Genomic DNA, 19,472 nt, shown 5'->3' on the forward strand with positions numbered 1-19,472 from the left:
AGTAATAACAAAAATATTTGACTTCCATTTTCAATTTTTACAGATCTAGCGTTTAACAACAAGATTGATATTGGGTCCCTTTGATCAAAGGATTCCTCATAGCAAAAAGACTTAAGAAGCTCTTTCTCCTATAAGTGTACCCTTATATATTGGACCAAAGTTACCATGCTTTCCTCTACCCATGGCCATAGTTATGACAGAAGTGTCTTCCAACCACTTAATAAACAGCTAAGCACAAAGAAAGTGTAATACTATAGTGCTAAATATGCCCCCAAATAGTATAATCTTCACATGATGGTCACAAAAAAGGGTGCACAAAAAAGGTGTGTCCCTTTGACATGCTCATTTGGTAGCCACACTATAGCTAGCATGGCTAGTGAGATCATCTGCCGGAGACAGAATTTACCATTTTGGCTAGCATGCTCAGGGACTCTGGTCAAAACATGTGCAATTAGTGGGGGAAAAACATGTCTAACTAAGAAGCCTATATATAAAACATCTAATTTTAGGCCTGCTGTTTACTCTCCTAAATGTAGACACTTAAGTTATGTTTCTACTGCTAGAAATCAACACTGAACACCTATTATACTTTTCCCTTTCCTTTCTATTTTTTTGCGTCTAAATTTAGGTGTTCAGCCCTTATCAGTTTTCCAAAAGGTAAATTGTGCTGTCTTTCAAAGACAGCCAACTAATCCCTTTGAAAACTAATCTCTATGCATATGCAGTCAGTATTTCACTTAACGCTAATAAAGGCGTTCTGGGAAAACCTATTCCTAAGCTGTCAGTTTCCATCACTTCCACCAGTTATTTTCAATAGATTACAGGAGTTCAAGGGCAAACAAATAAATTCAAGAGAGATCCGAGGTCAGCTGCAGTACTTGACTGACTGAAAGGAATGCACTCCAGAAGACCACAGATAGGAAGTGGTGCTACACATACATGCAGTGGACTTGGTAAAATCTTTGTATGTAGCCTACTCCCAAATTAATAAACCCAGGGGCACCAAGAGTGTTTTGTTTTGCATGGGGGATGGAGGATGCCTTATGAAAAACCAGTCAATCTGGAATCAGTAACTCTGGAGAGGAAGAGACAGAAGAACCTTGGAGAAACTAGTGAGGTTCTAAAATAAGGGAGTCCACCCTTGTCCCTTTGCCAGGTCAGGTTTTCAGGATTTCCCCATGAATATGCATGAGATCTATTTGCATGCAATGGAAACAGTTCATTGAAATAGATCTCATACATATTCATTGGGGAAATCCTGAAAACCTGACTGGATTGCGGCCCTCGATGATCGAGGTTGGACAACCCTGTTCTAGATGCTCATAAGGTAAGTTAAGACTTAACCTATAACTGCTGGGAATTAGCCCTGCCCAGAGAACATTAACATTGCTCCAGTAGTTAATACACTTTAATTGGTCATAAAATATAAGGATTACCTAGGAATCCACTCTCTGCTGGCACTATAGCATTCCAGGATCCTGCTGTAACCAAGTGAAAACTATATTCAAAATGCTTAGGGCACTGTTTAATAAGCCACGCTGTAGGCATGCTTTTTAGTACTCGCTAACAATAGAGATACCCATTATATTCCTATGGGTGTCTCTAGTGTTAGCACACACTAATTTTTAGTGCACACTAAAAAGTTTGTGTGCCTACAGCGTGGCTTAGTAAGCAGGACCCTTACAAAATAAAACATGGAGTAGCTTGGTTGAATAAGTATCCTCCTGACATACTTCTGTAGCAATCATAAAATTTCTGTAGACTTTAAGGACCTGGCAAAAGAATTTTGGGACAAAGTTGTGGAAAAGCACAGGTTAGGGGACGGATGTTAAAGAAATGCAATGTCCTTGAATATCCTTTAGCTCATGGTCAGAATGATTAAGAAGTAGAAGGTGTATGGCATAACCAAGATATGTATAAATCAGGTTATTGGTTCAAACTGGATAAATTAATAAGGAAACTGATCAGGGAAGCAACCAAAAGGCCAATGGCAACTTTGAAAGAGCTACAGTCTTCCATGGCCAAAACTGGTCAAAGTGTTCATTTGACAACAATATCTAAAGCACTCCACAAATCTGGCTTGTAAAGAAGGATGGCAAAAAGGAAGCCGTTGCTCAAGAAAATCCACCTCAAATCCTATTCAAAGTACGCAAAGAAACATTCAGAAGATACCATAGGTGTGACTTAAGGATTGCTGTCCATCAGCACTCCCAAGCAGTGTGACAGTGCTTGAACAGCTTTGTAAAGAAGAAGTCTAACCTTGACAAATCTAGGCGTACAGAGTTGGTGGAGACCAATTCCAACAGACCAACAGATGCAATTTTTTCCAATGCTGCTTCCACCAAAGATTGACTCAAGGAGATGAAGACTCATCCAGTTGCTGCATCTCAGTTTTGTTTTATTTGCCCTGAAAAATGTAGATTATGGTCTGTTGATGAGCAGAAAATTACTCATTTAAAAGTAAGTGAAAAACATTTAAGGGGGTGTGCCTTCTATGATTACCGTATGTCCCTGAAGCCTCATTCCTATATTCTTTCCTGGTTCTTGCTCTCTTGGTCTGCCGTTATTCTGTCCATATCAGATGCCCACCTATCTAGCCTTTGCAAGTATATTTATCTTGCCATGCCAATTGCCTGCAAACCAATGATCCCTGACAAAAAAGACAACATCTTACAGAGTGACTCATTTCAAGGGGCAATTTCTCCAAATGGGTTAATTTTTCATGTACCATGACAGTAATAAACCTCACTCCTAAACCAGGATATGTGGAATATGATCACTGGTAATGTTTGCCATAATACCTGCATCGTATTACAGAGAATTTCATTCTGCAGTTCATAAGATGTTACTTGTATAGGCAACTTACCAAGGTGTGCTTGAAAATTCCTTTTAATGAAGCCTGTAGAACCCAATACAATGGGGAATAATCTCTATCTTTCTGTCACATTTACTTGTTTCACTACGGTGGAACACCTTTTAGTGCTTTGGCTGCAGCAGCAGAGACATAAGGATAAAATAGAGACGGGGGGGGGGGGGGGGGGGGGGGGAGGAATGAGCCTAGCAATAAAAAGAGAGACTGGAGGAAAAGCCGCCGCAAATACCTTTACAGAAATGGCCGCACAGCATCACAAAGCCACAATCTTTTTAGCTGGATCACTCTTCTGGACCTATCAATTAATAAGTGAATTCTGGAGGAATGCTTGGTATTAGTAATATATCAAATCACAAAAACTATCCTGGTTTTCAAGTTTGGGGACAGATATTTAATCCTTTGTAGCCCCTTACTCCCCTAGCGGCATATGATTTCCCCAATCATATATGTACAACACAAATGCAAAAATGATGATAAAGGTAACACACATTAAATATATGTTATTGACAATAAAAAAAGGTGTAGAAAAAAAGTAGTTTGTTATGGAGAACTGCTTCAATGGAAGGCAAGACATATGGGTTTCAAAGGACAGAAGTGGCAAGAAGCACCATAGCAGCTCTCAAATATTTGGCATCTGACAGTCTGTGGCAAGTAATCCACAGAAGTAGGATCCCCAACAGAGTCCACAGCACCACAGCAAATAACCCTAGGTTAGGCAGCCCAATGGTGCTAAAACTGCTAGAAGTAACTCCAGGGAAAATAGTGGTAAGGTTTCCTTAGGAAGCTGGATTTTTCTCCTCATATGGGCATCTTAGGTTTGCTAATGTACCCTGATCAGCTTGAGCCTGAAGGCACCAGCATGTGGGACTGATGAAAAGATCTGTGTTAACTTGACCGAGAGTGTACAGAATGACTACAGCAGGAATAAGGCTTCTATCCTCTGTCATTAGATTGCCAAGATTGCATATATAGGAAACAATGTTGTGCCCAGGCTGCAGATGATCATGAAGAAGGGGAAAAAGTCAATAAAAGTTTATAGAACGTCAATTAAAAAATTAAAATTAAATTAGCAAACACCTGATATGGTCATTTCAGCTGGGCCATAAGGTTTCTTGTGGTTTCACATGTGGGAGAGGACAACTCATGATTTGGTTCAAATACAGTAGCAAACATTTTTATGCAGATGCTTTTGTTGTTCTGACACTCCTGGATCCTAGTCGTTACACTCATTATATGGGGTCTGGCCTTTAATGATTAGTGGTCTTGAAAGGACTGAGATGTGGTAGGCTGGGATTCTAGAGGTGATGCTTGAATGCTGGATACTTCCAAAAGACAGGCGGAAGGAGTGAACGGCAATGAGCTGCTGGATAGAGACCCAATCTATACCATGGGAGTTCCACTTCACAGGTTTTTTGACTTGTATTCTCCACCTCCTGCTGGGTCTACTTAACAGTAGCTTGAACCCTTCAAAATGCAACCCCTCACTTCTTCCACTTTCACCTCTACCTCTGTATTGGAGGATGGCTTGGCCTCTGACATATCCAGGTACCAGTCTGTAGAGGATGGCATTATGATGTGGCTGACCTGAGACCTGCGGAAAGAAAGAAGGAGCATCAGCGTGTGCATATCCTGTGATGTGGAACTTTTTAGTGGAGTGTCTTGGTGCTGTTGCAGTTCTTACTAAGTATTTAAGGTAGAGGAGCATCAAGACATACCACTAACAGAGAAACAATTTATGTCTGCATGTAACAGTGTACATTGTAATTGTGAGAGATTAAAGAAAAGGAAGTTTAGAAGTATTATAAACCCTGTGCCCTTGAGTTAGATATTTGTATTATTTCGAGATCACTCTTGTTAGCTGCATGTTGTTGTTCTTTGTGATGGCTTGTATGTCTGATGGCCTCGGAAATGATTGCAATTGCAATCTACTTTACCACTTCTTTGCTACTTTACTATAAGGTAAAAGCTCCCTGTCCTATGGATGTGGTCTCACCTGTCTCCTCTGAAGGCAGTGTTTCAGCCAAACCATCACCAATGGCCTAAGACTTGTTCATATTATAGGATGGCTTTGAGCCTTTAGTTCATGATAGTGAGAGGAATGCAGCGTGGTCTCTCTCCTTTACTTTTCCTTGAAGAACCTGGGTGTTTGCTGTCTTTTGCAGGAGTAGTTACTTCTAGTCCTCGTACTTATTCCTGTAGTGGTTGATGATATACCAATATACCTCTAAACTTCTGATAGTTAAGGTAGTCTCCTTGCTTAATTTGTCCTTGGATGCTTTACTGGTCTCTTTCCCAAAATGTACTTGGTTGTGTTCCAGAATCTGATTTATGCTCACACAAGCCATTTCAATGCACTCTACTCCACCCTAAAGACAAAAAGGATCAGCAAAAAAATTGAGACAAGCCAACAAAGACTTCACATGTTCAAGCTCTTCTATAAAGACAAACCCCCAAAAAGTTGAAACTGTGAGGAGTTAGGCAAATAATAACACTCTCAAAACTTATTTTCTCTCTGTCTCTCTCTCTCCTTTCCTTTCCTTCATGCTTTAAACCAATATCTCTCCACACCTCCCTCACATCATTGACAGAAAGTGGCTTTGAATATCTGCCTTTTTTACATTATAAGAGCTGCTGTTTATCACACATTATTGATTAAGTTTGCTTAGCTGAAATACTGAACGTGTATTTTAACATTTTCTGTGTCAGTTATTTCACTGGAGGTATGATAATACTCAGACCGTAGTAAAAATATCATTAGCTTAGCCTGCAGTATCTGCTTTTTCATAAACTGATTTTGATGTCGCTCCGTGGTACCTTATTAAAATGATGCATTTCAGTGCACCAGCCCCAATTGACTTACATAACATTGATGAAAGAGAGGTACTTAAAACTTACATCCTAACTTGTAGCCCCATGATCTAAACTTTGGGCTATAATTCCTTGTCAATCAGTAACATTGATTTTAACCATAATTCAATCTTTTTTTTGCTGTTGCTCTTGCCCAAGAGCTGATTAAGGAGAATTTTTGCTTTAGGTCAGCCATTAAGGTTCCTTTCTACCTCCTTTAATATAATGAGCAGTTACTAAAGTAAATCCCTATTCTGCACCTTGAGACTGAACAGTACAATCAGTTGTTACTATCACTGAGTGTTCTGAAGACTGATTCCTGCATTTCCACAAAGAAGAGAGGATTGTAGCAGTCATCCTGTGCCACCTGCTATCATTTAATTAATCTAATCATCTAATTTCTAGTTGGAAATAATGGCATAATATAGTTTTTGTAATTGCAACAGTCATATTCCAAATTATGTTACACTTATGTTGTATGATTAGGGATTTCAAGGGGGGAGTATTGCTTTGAATTTGCCTGCTGACATGTATAATCATAACCCGCACTCAGGAGCACAAGTAGTAGCAGTCAGCTTACTAACTTGTTATAAACTCAAAGCTAAGACTGCTATTTCAGATGATTTTTTTTCCTTTTTATTGAGCAGACTCGGAATGTTGCAAGAACAGAGATAATGTATGTAGGTAGAATATTAGATCCAACTTTGTTGATGAATTTTAATTATAGAGGAGAGACGATTGTTACCAAATCATCTTTTTATAGTCTTGGAGGGTTTTTTTTGGATAATAATTTGATGATGCAAAAACGTGTAGATCATGTAATCTCTACATCCTTCTTTCAGCTCCGAGTTAGTAAATTGAAGGGAATGGTAGCACTGCAGGATTTCCGAATGATCGTGCAAAGCCTAGTCTTAACTAAGCTTGAGTTTTGTAATTCTTCTTTTCGACTTCAGGCTTTGCAGGTCATTCAGAATGCAGCAGCATGATTAATTATGGGAGTTTCAAAAAATCTGAACATATAACGCCAGTGTTAAAAGAATTACATTGGCTCCCTGTTACATACAGAGTTTTGTTTAAAGTGCTTGTACTGCTTCATGAGTGTATATATGGAATTGTACCTACATGTATTAAAGATGTATAAGGTAGGAAAACAGAAGAACAGTAACCCTTGTAGACACACAGATGAAACAGTCACAACAAGGGTGACAAAGGAAAGGGCAGCAGACGATGTCCAAAATAACACCTTTAGTGGAGCATCCAAGACTCGACATGAGTCGTGTTTTGGCCTACAACGACCTTCCTCAGGAGTCTTATTTGAATGTATGCTGATATCAAGCTATGCCTAATATGATACAGGTGATGTTCGATATCTTGTTGCTTTCTTACATTTTAAACAGTGTTTATTAGACATCGTCTGCTGCCCTTTCCTTTGTCACCCTTGTTGTGACTGTTTTATTAAAGATGTATAAACCAGGATGTACTTTAAGATCTGATATTTCTCAATAGCTCTGTCTGCCTTATCCAAAATCATAGCATTATGTGGAGAAAAAATTATGAGCCTTTTCAGTTGCTGGTGCATCATTATGGAAAGCTTTACCAGGACATTTGAGAACCTGTGAAAATATTCAACAATTTAAATGTGTTTTAAGACTCACTATTTTGTAAAGGCCTTTCTTGAAGAATGAAGTAGATTGTTGTGGCTTTGATTGTCTTGACTGTTTATGTTTTTACATATGTAAATCTGTTATCCGCTTTGGATAAAGGCGGGCTTTAAATAAAATAAATAAATAAATAAATAAAAATACAGGTAGAACCCTAACCAAAGAGATAGAGGAGTGTAAGTAGCAAGAACAACTCTAGCCGCCCCACTAAGCAAACTAGATGGACCATACTGGTTTTTATCTGTCACCATTTATTATATGACTATGGGACCATTTTACTAAAATGTGATAAGCTTTGCACCTACTACACATTAAAAGCATATCTTAATCTGCACTAAGTGCAAAGCCCTTGCAGTAAATGCAGGGGTGTGTCCTGACTCAGCCCTGCATTTAATGAATAGGATTCACAGTTGATGCATGGCCACTGCATTACACACCTGGGCTGATAGCATGGGTCCTCCTTACTACTGGCCTGCACGTATAATGTAGTGGCCTTGTTCAACACACGACACCTACCCAAGCCATTGCTACTCATTCTCAGTCCCCCCGCCCCACACACACACCTGATCACTGAACCCTGACTCCCCCAACACAATCCTGACTTTCCCTGACACAATCACAATCTGCTCCTGATCAGACCTTGACCCTCCCAAACAAACCTGATCCCCTGATCAGACTCCGACGCTCCCCAAACATAAACAACCCCCCCTATCGGACCCTCAGTCCTCTTGCAACAGATCCAAGCCTGCCTAAGCACAATCCTGATCCCCCCTGATGGAAAATCCAAGCTCCGTGAGTGCAAGCCTGATCTCCAGATGGCACATCCAAGCCTTCTGATCAAAACCCTGCCCCGTACAATAAGTCCTGACAACCAACAAAAGCATGCTCCCAAGAGCCCTACACCCCCCCCCCCAGGGGTCAGCATTGGTATGACTATGGTCCTGTGTGGCAGTGATGCTCTTCTGCTGCTACCGGGTCACAAAGTAATCCAAAATGTCACCAATAACGCCCTAGCAGTAGTCTTGCTGTACTTCCACTAGGGGACATTCTTCCATATATGGAGAATACCACTAGGTGTTTTCTATCAAAGATATGACTTCATGAAGGGGTGAGATTTTGGCTTGGGGATCTGAATTGTGCACAGGGAGCTTGGAATTGTCATTGGGGAAGTCAGGATTGTGTTTGGGGAAGCTTGGGGTTGTCCTTCGGGGGGGGGGGGGAGGTTTAGAGCTTGGCAAGCTTGGGATTGTCATGGAGGGTGTCATTGTACTAGGGTAACTTGAGATTGTCATTGGGAGGTCCAAATTGTGCTTGCAGAGCTTGGGATTGTCATGGGGGAGTCAGGCTTGTACTGGGGGAGCTTGGGATTGTCATAGGGGGAGGGGGATTGGGATTGTGCTAGTGGACCAGGTTTGTGCTAGGGGGTTGGGTCTGATAAAGAGGTCAGGTTTCTGCTCTCAGGAATGAGGGGCTAAGATTTTGTCATGGAGGATTGGGGGGGGGGGGCACCGCCATACCTTCTGTGACAGCATGCTATACTACCTGACTATACTTTTTGCTTCCTATTGTGGTGGCAGTAAGTTCATCTGCACTAATGACAGTTGCTACAACTAGTATGTAGTACTGACCTGTGTACGGTCACAACCAGCCACACCTCTGCCTGCCCAGTTTTCACCCATGCCTGCATTAGGCAGCAAACATGGGGATTTTACTGCAAAGGTTACCATTTTAACACAGGGGACAATGTCTATTACTTGGTAAAACCTGCGTTACCTGGTTAATGCAGCTTAATAAAAGGGCTCCTATTTTACTAAATTATACGTGTTTGCACCTTATTTATAAAGTGTGCTTTTCTCTCTCTAAGCAAAAATGTTTTAAAAAATCCTATTGAATAAGGTCCTTTATAGGAGTGATATAGAACAATTAATGCCACTCAAAGTATATGAAGTGAATTGTGTACACACACATCATAACCCCACCTAAACCCAATCCTCTTATTTCTCTCTCTCTCTCTCTCTCTCTCTGTATATATGTATATGTGTGTGTGTATATATATATATATATACAGAGAGAGAGAGAAAGATAAACACATGCACACATACTGACATACAGATGCATAAACACACATATACATATGTACATGTCAAGATGTCATGGCAGTCAAAGTCACAAAAGAGAGGGTAGAACAGCATACAAACCAATACAGAAACAAAAAGAAGCAACACTGGGCCTTCAGGATTGAGATAATCAATGTCCTCCTTTATTGTAAAGATTGACCCGACACGGGCCGTGTTTCGGCACACAAGCATCTGCTTCAGGAGTCAGAAAGTCCTGATTATGACTTTCCTAGAGATGTATGTATCATAGGAGCCAACTTTTCAAAATTATTGGGGGTGCTAAGCCCAATGGAAATAACCCTTCCCTGGACACATACAAGGATTTTTCTCAATATTGGGGGGTGCTCAAGCACCTACGGCACCCACAGAGTCGGCTCCAATGGTATGTATGACAAAAACAGTCTGGATACAGTGCCTCTAGTGTAGGTAATGTCCATTTGCTCAAAGAACGCTGTTTTTTTGTACCAACAGCATTCTTTGAGCAATTAGACATGTCGGGGCAATCTTTACAGTAAAGGAGGACACGGATTATGTTGCTTTTTTTTTTGTTTGTTTCAAGATGTCATGGCAGTACATGGGCGGGGTGCACACTTACACCTTATTCTATAAGGGTTGTGCTCCTAAATTTACGAGCATAATTTATGCTCTTAAATTTATGCTTCTAAACTACTAGCATAAATTTATTTTCCAAAATAAGTACATAAGTAATGCCATACTGGGAAAAGACCAAGGGTCCATCGAGCCCAGCATCCTGTCCACGACAGCGGCCAATCCAGGCCAAGGGCACCTGGCAAGCTTCCCAAATGTACAAACATTCTATACATGTTATTCCTGGAATTTTGGATTTTTCCAAGTCCGTTTAGTAGCGGTTTATGGACTTGTCCTTTAGGAAACCGTCCAACCCCTTTTTAAACTCTGCTAAGCTAACCGCCTTCACCACTTTCTCCGGCAACGAATTCCAGAGTTTAATTACACGTTGGGTGAAGAAACATTTTCTCCGATTTGTTTTAAATTTACTACACTGTAGTTTCATCGCATGCCCCCTAGTCCTAGTATTTTTGGAATATATTATGCTCGTAATTTAGGAGCATACATTTTAGGGGTGTAAATTTAGGAGCACAACCTTTATAGAATAAGGCCCATAGGGGTAATTTCAATAAATGGCACTGAAATGTAGACACCAGGATGATGCGCGGTGAGCGCAAATTCTATAAAGGCAGTTTTTAATGGAGCTGCTGTTTATAGAATACTAGCATAAGTTCGCAATTTCACCTCTAACCTTTGGTGTGAGGACTTAACATCATGTCAAAGTGTAAGTGTCCATGCCTAAATGTTGGCAGTTAAGTGTGTAACCCCTAGTAGTCTATGACCCACGCCCCTGACCCACCCATGCCCCTCCCACGGCCACATCCCTTATATGTTGTCCATAACAGAAATTGTGTGTGCAGCTTCTCGAATAGCGACTAAGGTCTGTTGTGCACGCTACTGCCAATTAGCACCAATTGGCTGTCAATTCCAATTAACAGCCAATTATTAAATTCAGTTGTGCTCACAACTGACATTCTATAAATTAGGCACCCAACTTTGCACGCTACGCATTGTTGGATGCCCAATTTTATAAAATTAGGGGAATAGATTATAAAATCTTATGATCTGTGCGTGCTCCTTTGTAAAGTAGGCTCGAGCATTTACACCAGCTTTGAGGCTGTAAATGCCCATGTCTGCACAGTGGGTGTTCATAAGGTAGGTTAGACTAGTATTCTGTAAAGAAATGTAGGCACCTACTTTTCTTTATAGCATAGGCTTCAAATTGGTGTTTTCTAGCGTGTAAATCTATGTGACCACGTATATAGAATTACTTTCTATGCCTGCAATGTGCTAATGATTCATAATTGTTTCTTTAGATATTTTGACCCCTGTTGATTAATACTTAGCACAGGGTACCAATCTTATTGCATGTTATCTCACCCAAAGCCCATTACATAAAATGGGCTTTGTGGCAGAGAATGTGTGATAACTGTGTTATCGCACACTAAGCATTAGTAAATAGGGGCCTTTGTGCGTAAGACTGGTTCCAGGTTTAAAGAACCTTGCCATTTGATTTGAAGAGGCTCTTGTGTTTAACATAATTAGACTGCTTGTATTTGCCTCCCAGGGATTGCATCATAGCAAATGAATAGGTAATGAAATGGGTCATCTTGGGGCAACCTAATTTCACTGAACAGACAGTGCAGGGCCATGACATTTTTAGATATTTAAAACAAGCCAAAGAGAGACAGAGTGACACACAGCTACTGCTAGAGCTCAGAAGGCTGTAGTTATTGCACAGCACAGGGGAACAATGCCACCTGAATAGCAAGCAGGGCTGCCATGGCTCCATTCAGTACTGTAGCAGCATACCGTGTCTCTGGAAAGCTTCTGTTTCTTGAACTGATGTTGTTTGCTTGTCTATACGTTTGTCGTGTAGCATCCTTTATGTAAAGCAGGTACTGAAAAAAAAAAATCCAGACACAGACTGTTCTATCTTGCACGCCATCTGTCTAGTCGGCTCCAGTTATTTTGCTTGCTTGGTTGTTGGGGGGGGGGGGGGGGGGGGGAGGAGTTATTTTTAGTTGCATACAGCATAAACATTATCATGCATCATTACAGATTTACCGCCTACATTGTACGTGTCTCTTGATAAATTCTTTCCATGTATTTAATGATCCCTATTCTTTCCCATTCACTTCCAAGAGCTCAGTTTTACTGTTTTGCTGCCTGCATTAAGTGTATCTATGCACTTAGTCTTTCAGAAACATTAATCGTATTGTGAAATTTAGTACAAGCTGTCATAATCATAAAATCTATTTTCAAAGGCACAATTTCAGTCAGGTGTGTTTCTTATAACCAAATGGTTAAATAACATGGACCCTACACAGCCAGCATATATATATTTTAACATAGCAAAATAGATATGGCTGCTCTGCAGCACTTTAATAACAGCATTTTAAGCTGCCAGTTGATTATGTGTTCGTTTCCCACAAATTGGCAATCTGATTAATCAATAGCAGCTAATGGTGCTTGTACTGATCGGTATTACCGAGATGTCATTCATCAGTACATTTCAAAATGCAAAGTGTACTTATACAGTTTTCACATTTTATTTAATCATTTTTAAAGCCAATCTTTGGAGTTGTCTAAGCAATGTATTTCAGAAATATCCTGCCCTGTAGCAGATCTAAAGAGCATAAGCATGACTTACCTTCCCACATATCTTTTAATTCTGTTTGGTTTCCTATGCTTCCCCTCTGTTGTTTTGTGCATTCCTACATCTTGCAGCATTATACACTGTGAAGACCTAGTAAGTGAGTTGAAACCCTGATGACGCTAACGAATCCCAGCGCAAATGACTGAATCGATAGGAAACCAGCCACTGCTGTTTAAGTGTATCGATAAATGTACCTTTATTTTCTCTTGAATGGATAAGTGTCGCAGTTAAGAGTCCTATGGATCTCTTAATTGAAAGTTAATTTTAAATCAATATAGAGAGTCATTTAAATATTGATCAACCCTTTCTACTCGAATTGTTGACAGCTGATTTTTTTTAAAGCAACAACTTTGTTTAAATGCAATCAATAGCCCACAATCAGTGCATTCCATAAAAAATTGACAGATGTTCCCAAAATGCCTGCTAGGCATAATCTTATCCATGCACACTTGCGGCACAGATATTTCAGCCCTTTGCATGTGTATGTAAAATTCTTTACAAGAAAAAAATATATATATATTTTATTTTTGTCTTCCAGTACAAATAGTAGATTTGATTCATGTGTTACTCATCTTTGTTGTTGAAAAGGCTTGATGTTAAAAGAAGGATAATCTAAACCTCATTTGAGATAGGAGAGGTATTCTGAGTTTTCTTCCTGTTAATTTGCATTTTTTTTTCTTTTTCACACTGTATTGAAAAAGTCAATGTTATTTTACGCCAAAATACCTATGTATTGATGCATCATAAATTTAGGTGTACACTTATCTGTCCAATATTATTTATTTTCCAATGAAGAAAACCTCTTTTTTTTTTGTTTCTTTACCAAGTGGTGGGGACAGCAGGTGCTCTTATTTATTTTGTTCCACTTAGATATCCATCTTTCTGTGAGTACTAGCAAATAGCCATGCTTTCTGGCCTTTCAATTTGACAAAGAGGGCAGTCGAGTTAAAAGGATACAAATTTCATTTCATGAGATTCATCTTGATTAACCTGATAAAGTAAACCCGGCTGCAAGTGGCTTTCAACGTACTAGCAAATAGGGGACTGCTATGACATGGCTTCCCGCAACACTCCTACTGCTCTGCCTGTGGCAAAAGGCTAGATCCAAAGCTACCACATATAAGAAAAAAAAAAGAAACCTGGTCATTTTGAAAATAACATATTACAAATTGCACTTTAGTTTCTTGTCCTTTAATTATGATTTCATGCAGACATCTTCAACCATCTTGTGATTTATGGAGTTCTAACTGGATGGTGCAAATTGCATTTTTTGTTTTTGTCAGTGGATTTTCCAGCATGGCGGGTGAAACCTGAATCTGCATCCATTATAAAGCAAACGTGCGAGGTGAAATTTCCATTAATTGCCTGGTTGGCAGAACATAAATAGCAAAACTTTGCCACAACTTACATTTTTGTTTTCAGTGATGTCATCTAAGTACGAAGTAAAGTGAAATTAAAGTCTACAATTATCTTGACAGACATTTGACTGAAAAGTAAAAATATCACTGTAATTACATTTCCTTTCAAAATGCAAAGCCAAAAAAACAAATCCTATAATTTAAAGTTGTTTATGACGTTTAATCATTTGAGGCTCAAAATAATAAAATGTTTTTTTTCCCCTGTTTTGTATATTCTAAAACATCAGCTTAAAGAATTCATGGATGATGGCACAATTGCATGGCATAGCCTGTATGCAATGCAAATCTCACTATTTCTATTTTTATTTTTTTTGCTATTAATACAGTCTCTTTTGCTGTATTGCTATTTGCTCTTCTGCTGCTCTAAAGACCTGGCCTTCTTCAGTCCTGCGCTATTGTCTTCCTAATGCAGCATCTCTGAGCCCATTTCTTTCCAGCTTCTGTATTAGAAAAGCCGCATCAAAGGGGAAGATTAAAAAGAAATGGCTGGGTGTCGTTAGTTCATATACATAGGGGTTCAGCATGTGAAGATACCGTTTCTAGTGTGAGCCTAAGGATGCCACTGATAGATCTTATTTGTCTGATAGAGTTGACCAGGGAAATAGAGCTACAGCTGGTTACTTCATTAGGTCCCCTCATTGATTGAACCCTGCTGAAACGATGCAGCAGGCTCCTCAGATAACTGCTGGTAATAGAACAAAATGAATTCTTATCACAGAGATTGGAAAGGCCATTAACCCTGGCCTCCAATACTTTTCAGAGGTCACAGACAGGAAGCCAAGCGGTGACTGGGAATACTGTTTTCTGTCTAAGTACAGGTCATGTTAGAGGAGGTGTGTGTGACTTTTTTTTTTTTTTTACCTTTCGGATTCGGTACGGATGCCGCGATTACCCAGGTAACTGTTAATAATCGACAGCAAACAAAAAAAGAAAAAAATGAGAATACCCAGGAATATATAACCATAGCTATGTATATCAATCCATCTATATCTCTCTAGATGAGTATGGATAAAGATATTTAAAAAAAAAAAAGAAATTTACATATCAGTAGACACGGATAATAAAGCATGTGGTGCTCTAATATTTACTGTCAGTCCTGCTGTAGTTTTAGGATAACACTTTTTTATATACAAATTGAAAGAATAAATTCTTAAAGGTCTTAAAAAGAGAAATATAATATGATTGAGATTGTTTTTAAATATAGTGTTCTGTCCTTTAAAGAATGGGAATTACAATTGCCTGCCATTGCTGAGAATCCTATCTCCCGTTTCTTTGTAAGTGCAGAGCAGTGCTTGCCTTTCACCTGGTTAAGAAGGGTATATATCTAAGTAACAGTCCTATAATTTACATTTAATGTAACCTTTCAATTGACCAAGAGCCCACAACCTAAGCCCCCATCTCACAGCTGTGGACTTTCCCACATTTGTCAAGTCAAAACCACTCCAGGATCAGCCAAGAGAAAGCATCCATTTAAAGCCGGAGCTGCTCATGACAGTTTCCTTACCCTTGGTAAACCTTGAAATGCAATGAGCGCCGAGGTGCTAAGACCTGGCGGCTGCTGGAGGGATAGAACAACGCACAATGCATAGGGATTCACATAAGGAAAGAAATTACAGGCTGCTTTGCACATAAGAAAAATTGCAACACTTCCCCTTCATCGCTGATGTCTATAAAGCAATGTAGAGATGCATCTGAGCAGTGGGTTGGTGGCTTGTATAACTTGTGATGATGATTTAATGGCAGCATCAGTGGTGGTGCGATATCCTCTGCTGGAGCCAATCTTCCACAAGGAGCAAGTTCGTTTACATGTAAATGGGGTCCTGTGGATGGAAAAAACTACCTACTCCATGTCTTGGTGGACCCACCCAGGCATTTGGTTTTGGCCTTCTATGCATAAATAATAACAAGAAGTTATGCTGTCATTGCCTTGCCTGAAGCACCAGAAGTGGTTTGGCACAGTGAAAACCAAAGCACTAAAATGAGACAGCTCTGGATAAACTTCCAATTCAGATCCTCAGTCTGATTAAATTGATTTAAAAAAAAAATAGTTCTTTTGAGGGTTTGGGGATTATAGGCACAGATGAAAACCAGCAAACATTCAGAAAATACCACAACTAAAAATACTTTAAAAATAACATAAAATTTGTAGTTTTGTTAACTTATTTTTTTAAAACCCTTAATTGGATATGTGTGCAGTAGAAAGAGTTGTTTTCGCTAAAACATGAGGAATGTATTACAGACTCTAGAGGATTCTACATTCTTTTTATTCCACAATGCAGATATTAAAATCATGATATCAAACTGCATTTCACAGTCAATATTCAGTATGACCTTTCTTCCCTGCTGGCACTCTGTAGGTTTTTTTTTTTATATATTTCTGAGCCAAATCTTTTTCTTTCTTGCCATCATTTTCAAGACGGTGGTGGGGGATGGCAGGGAGTAAAACAGCCACCACAATAAAAGTTTGTTTTTTTCATATGTGAGCATTAACCTAGAAAAAAAAAAAAGAATTCAGGCAATTTTATCCCAAATCTCGGTGAAGCAGTGGGAGTAGGGAAACTATTCTCTAAAGAAAAACATTTAATTAAATTAAATGCATGCTTTTGCTTATCTCATTTATCAAGCATGCTGGATGCTGTGGCAGATGTTTCAGTGCATGACATGCAGGCGTGGAATTTCAGTATACCATACCTGAGGTGAAACCCATCCCTGCAACCAGGAAACATGTAATTAGTTGCTTTGTGCACTGTGAACCCTAGCAGAACCTCAAGTTCATTCCACAGTGGATAATAAAGGGCTGCTATTTACTCTTTTCAGTGCTTTGCATTTTAGTTATTAGTTGGTGGGTGCGAGGAAAGGGGCAAGAAAGGACAGAGAAACCTAGCCAAGACGATACAAAAAAAAAATGTTTAAAGCTGTACAAGATTTCTCAAGCAGGGTAGCCTAAACACAATATGAGTCTGCTGCATTATTACGCCGTATTAGGCATAGTCCAGTTCTGAAACAAATCATTTTCATACTAGTTTGTTTTGATCTTGATAGACTTCAAAGATCTGAAATGCTCATCCATTGGTCTCTTTATTCCTTTATCTGATTTCACTGATTAAGTAATAATAACTAGAACTGCAAGTTTAGTTTTTACAAAGGTTTTTGTGGAATAAATGCATTTTTCTGTGAGCTGTGCTAATGTTTTTCTGTCGGAAGAACTATTCACCATCCACGGTGCTGCACCATTTCTTCATTATACGACTGCATTCCATTCGGACTGTTCTTTGCAGAACCTCTCAAGTCTCTTAGATGGCTTTGTTGACAATCACATATTGTTAGGATTTTTTGAATTTATTATTGTCTTATTTACTTGTTTTCAAAGACCTCAGACAGTGCCACGACTATTCAGCGAATGAGAGACGCATCAGATAGAATTCTGCAATCTGAAATGGTGCACCGCATGTGTTTCGCTCATAGCAGATTTATTTTTGAAAGTGCTGAAAAATGTTATTCAGAATGTGTTAAATTACTAACGTGGCAGGCGATCCACCTCCCCCTACCTCCCCTCCTTTCATATCTTGTGCTGTACAAGAATAGTCATGCCTCAGAAATTAAGAGGAGAAAAGCATTTTGTTTTATTTTGTGTTCTTACACAGATACCCTAAATCAGAAATCTGGCAAAGCCTTTCTGTCAAACAATACACACTGTTGTATTGTTTGACAGAACAACATGAACTCTAAGGGCCTGATTCACTGTTATCTAATAAATGCTGGAGAAAGGCCCTTGAAAATCCACCCTTAGGAAGTGTGCTGAATTTTTCATTTAAATACTTTCCGATCTCTTTAAAGGAAACCCTAAACTTCATTAAAAAATGGATCTTATAATATTATAGTTTCTCATACATATTGGAGGAGATTCTATATATATGGCGCCTAAAAATAGGCGCTGAAATCAGTGCCAACTAAGCATATTCTATAATCGGCATCCTAGATTTGCAGTGTGGTAAATTTAAAACGAATTGGAGGAAATTTATCTTCACTCAACGCGTAGTTAAACTCTGGAATTCGCTGCCGGAAAGGGTGGTTAAGGCGGTTAACTTAGCGGACTTCAAAAAAGGGTTGGACGGCTTCCTGGAGGAAAAAGCCATAGAATGTTATTGAATGGACGAGGGAATAATACAGTATTTCTAGGATGGGCGGGACAAATTGCTTGTTCTTTTGGCCGCTGTCGGTGACAGGGTGCTGGGCTCAATGGATCCTTGGTCTGTCCCAGCATGGCGATGCTTATGTACTTATTTAGGTGCCGATTATAGAATCTGCCTAGTTGATATTTCAGAGCTGATATCTGTACACATCCATTTACGCCAACGAAAACCTGGTGTAAATCTCAGTGCGTAGATTTAGGCGTACTGGGCCATATTCTATAACTAGGTGCCTAAATTTTGCAATGCCCATGAAACGCCCATTTCCCTGCCCATAATCATGGCCCTTTTTGCCTCCGCGCATTAGAAGATCAGCACACATCGTTACAGAATATGCTTAGCGAGTTGTGCACCTAAATTTTAATCAGTGCCAATTAGTGCTCATTATTGCTTGTTAAGTACTGTTATCAGCGTTCAGCTTGTTAAGCCAATTAAGTTACACGCGGTATTATAGAATCCGCGCCGATTTTGGCACCTAAATCTAAGTGCACTGTTTAGAATCTGGGGAATTGTGGCTGGCATGTTTTTGGATCATCTCTTAGAATTCCTTTGCTCCTAGTTGTCGGTGCACCCTAGTGTCACGTTCCCTTGCTTGTGATACCACAAAATCTGTTGCTTTAAAATATTAGAAATAATTGTGAGAGGCCTCCAAGGAGGGCAAACAATAAAAACAGAGACTTCTCAGACTCCGAAATCTTTTTCCCATTAATATGGCCTTATTAATTTTAAAAAATACATGAAATATAAGCAATATATACAATATCCCAAACTGTCCAAATCAGCAGTATTCTTGTACAAATTATCATAGAAACAGGCTTCAGTGAATAACAAACTAGTCCATGCTTAGCAGGAGGAAAACATCTATATATGGAAATGCATGGCTGTCTCTTTGCAGCAACATAAATCTATTAGGGATCACTTTACTAAAATGTGTTGAATTTTGCAGTTACTGAACCTTAGCACAAGAAAAGGCTTAAAGAAGGGTGACCAAAATGATAAAGGGGGTGGAACTCCTCTCGTATGAGGAAAGGTTAAAGAGGTTAGGGCTCCTCAGCCTGGAAAACAGATAGCTTAGGGGGGATATGATAGAGGTCTACAAAGTCCTGAGTGATCTAGAACA

At 39.4% G+C, this 19,472-nt stretch overlaps 1 protein-coding gene across 1 annotated transcript in view; it reads left to right on the forward strand.

Annotated features, from left to right (window-relative positions):
• Positions 1-19,472, forward strand: part of ZFHX4 (zinc finger homeobox 4) — a 414,465-nt gene that overhangs the window by 220,078 nt on the left and 174,915 nt on the right. The gene's annotated exons all lie outside the window — the stretch shown is intronic.

The sequence above is a fragment of the Microcaecilia unicolor genome, chromosome 1, assembly GCF_901765095.1.
Source record: "Microcaecilia unicolor chromosome 1, aMicUni1.1, whole genome shotgun sequence".
In the NCBI taxonomy this organism is placed as follows: domain Eukaryota; kingdom Metazoa; phylum Chordata; class Amphibia; order Gymnophiona; family Siphonopidae; genus Microcaecilia; species Microcaecilia unicolor.